This window comes from Hordeum vulgare, chromosome 6H, assembly GCF_904849725.1.
Source record: "Hordeum vulgare subsp. vulgare chromosome 6H, MorexV3_pseudomolecules_assembly, whole genome shotgun sequence".
Lineage (NCBI taxonomy): Eukaryota > Viridiplantae > Streptophyta > Magnoliopsida > Poales > Poaceae > Hordeum > Hordeum vulgare.
The window spans coordinates 548,346,314-548,349,579 of NC_058523.1; the positions used below are offsets into that span (position 1 = coordinate 548,346,314).

Here is a 3,266-nt window from a genome sequence, read left to right on the forward strand (position 1 = left end):
ATACAACTCTACGCACGCTAACACTTACTTTACCTAGAACAAGTATGATACTACTTTGTGGGAAGGAAACTAAAAGTACTAGTACTGGCTAGTTTTGCAAGAAAATAAATAGCAAGTAAATAAAAGTTAAGAGTTGTTTAGATAAAGATTAATAAGTAAGTTGTTTAGTAGAAAGCTTTTTGTAACACACGAGAAGGATTTGTCCCGAAGCAATCGATAACTAGATCGATAATCATTATTGCAGTTTTATATGAGGGAGAGGCATACGCTAACATACTTTTCGTACCTGGATCATATGAACTTATGATTGCACCTCTATCAAGCATCCGCAACTGCTATAAATCATTCACGTAAACCCAACCATAGCATTATACATCAAGTCCTTTTTACTCCCATACGCAAACAACCCCCTTACTCGGGTGTAAGCTTCTGTCACTCTAGCCACCCACTATAAGCGAATCATGAACATATTTCAAAGCCAACCGCAGGAATCCCCCACGTGTGCACGGCACGGGAGACACCATAGGACGGCACCAATATAAAACATACAACTCAAACCAATCACGGTCATCAATCAATCCATAGGGAAAAACAAATCTAGTCTAACATCATAGGACAACCACACATCATTGGATAATAATATATAGCATTAAGCACCATGTTTAAGTAGAGATTACAACGGAGAATAGAGGTTTTACACTGCTGCATAGATGAGGACAGAGTTGATGGTGACGGCAGCGAATTTGTTGGTGTACATCGTCGTCACGATGGTTTCCCGAGCGACGCTCCCGTGCCACCAGTGAGAGGGGGAGAGAGACCCCCTCCTTATTCTTCTTCCTTGGTCACCCCCTAGGTGGGAGGAGAGTTTCCTCTCTGTTCCATGGTCGCCATGGCTCCCGGAGGGCAAGAGCCCCTCCGAGATTGGATCTCTCTCTCTCTCTTTGTGTTTTTCTCCTGTTTTCTCGCCCTTCACCGTTTCTTAAATATTTGGAGATCCGTATCTCCGATCGGGCTGAAATTTTGAGGGGATTTTTATCGGAAAATTATCTTACTTGGGGCAAAAGTAGGGCCCCAACTAACTTAAGGGAATGGCACAAGCTAATAGGGCGCGACTAGGGGGTGGGCGTGCCTTGTTAACTTGTGCCTCCCTCGGGCATCGTGTTGCGTTGATTCTTCTTTCCAAAATTCACATATATTCCAAAAAATATCCATAGATTTTTACCGCGTTCGGACTTCATTTCATATGAAATTTCTGCGAAACAAAAAACACACAAAAAACAGGAACTGACACTCGACACTGGACAAGTAAGTTAGTCTAAAAACTAATATAAAATGTTGCCAAAAGTATATGAAAGTTGTAAATATTGGCATTAAACAATCAAAAATTATAGATACGGCGCAGACGTATCAATGCATACTTAAGGATTTCATGAATGGAATATTGTACCTTTTTGCAATGAAATGAAACATTGTACTTGCATAATCAATTCACTACACATAAATATATCCGTAGATGGGTGATCGAACCATGATCCTATTAATGGTAATCTCGTGTGATATCCATCACATGTGTTTGGCTAGTATTTCAGTATTCTTGTGATATCCATCAGATGTGTCTGGTCAATCCATGATGATACCATAATATCGAGTGAGCCCTGAGAGTATCCATTGTCGGACAATAAAATCCTAGTAAGTTTGATTTGCTTCACGACATGATTTGGTAAGGCACTAGAACTATGTGTCATTAGTTGATGGTGATGCGGATTCAAATAAAGATTTTGCTGGTTTCAAAGAGGAAACTGTAGATGTATACTCTAAATTTTATGTGCTTGACCAATGTTTTTTGCACTGTCTATATTAACTAAGATGTGACTTGCATGTAGACGGTGAATAAGGGCGATTTGTTTCCTTTGTCATTCCTAGTGTGAAGCAACAATTTCAATTAGGAGATATTGTTATTTGGTATGGTATTTTAGATTACATGTACACATTGATATAATGTTAAAGAAATTAATGCAGAATATTTTTATTCAATATGTACAATAAATTATGTGCATTTCCATGTACATGATCACTCGTGGTTTGGATGCTCATCCGTGAGCGAAATAAATAGAATATATATGTACATATCTTCACTTGATGAACATTAATTTGTACATATTAATAATCAAATAAATATATAGCAATTAATTTGGTGGATATTAATTTGGGAATCTCACCAAATCTCTAGTTTAATTGTGATAGATCCACTATAAAAACACTTGCACATTTCTTTTCTTCTCGTCCGAACTTCCATATCACACCAAGATCAACGACTTGTTCCTTCAGCACAAACAAACGGTTCAAATGAGAACTACACATGTGTTGCTTTTGTCCCTCGTATTACTCGTGCTAGCATCAGGTACTCATTTGTCCATGTAATACGTCTATGCATAATCTCTCCCAACAAATAAATGGCCATGTCGTGATCATCCCCTTTCTTCATCGTGAGATCTTGCAGATGTGGTAGTGGAGGCATCAAGAGATCCTAGCATTAATGAATTCGTATGCGTGGAGAAAATTTTCCCGTCTCCAACATGTAATACCCATGCTTGTGAAGAGGCATGCTTCAAACGTACAAGGCAATTCAAATCTGGTGAATGTGTTGCTAAGGGGTGCAAGTGCAAGATGTGCATATACCAGCCTCCAGCCATCCATAATAATGAACAAATGGGTTCTAATTAGCTGAGATAGGATTCTGTTTTTAGCGAATAATGTGACCGAATCACAAATGGTGTAGAGGCAAGGTTTTTCACTCATATAAGCCATATGAAGAGTGATAAATTTAGTCTTGCTTCGTGAAAATTATATGGAATTAAGTAGTGGTCTATAATATTTGAATAAGTGGTCTATAAAATTTGTGTGATTGAATATGTATTGTTTTTAGTTAAACTAACTATTTTTCTATAGAGAAAATGCTATGTTTGTTCTTTTTAAGTTTTATTTGAACTCACAATTTTGATCATGAAATTGTTTTCTTTGAACCGAGGAAATACAAAAACTTCAATTTGTTTGCGACTTAAACAATTCCATGATCAAAATTTTAGATTTTGATGTTTTTGTATTGTTTACATTTTTATTTATTTATACTTGATATTTCCATCCTAACTGACAGTGTCATTACCTCCGAATTTGCATGTTTAATTTTCATGAACTACCTAAAAAAGCAATGGATTTTTTGTCCTTTTAAATGGTTTTTACAAAACCTACTCATGTAAATTCTTTTA

The 3,266-nt window shown here is 36.8% G+C and overlaps 1 long non-coding RNA gene across 1 annotated transcript; it reads left to right on the plus strand.

Moving 5' to 3' along the window:
• Positions 1-2,260: 2,260 nt before the first annotated feature.
• Positions 2,261-2,969, plus strand: LOC123403548. Its single transcript, XR_006611492.1, has 2 exons — positions 2,261-2,401; positions 2,501-2,969. It is a non-coding gene; the product is annotated as an uncharacterized LOC123403548 (long non-coding RNA).
• Positions 2,970-3,266: the final 297 nt, after the last annotated feature.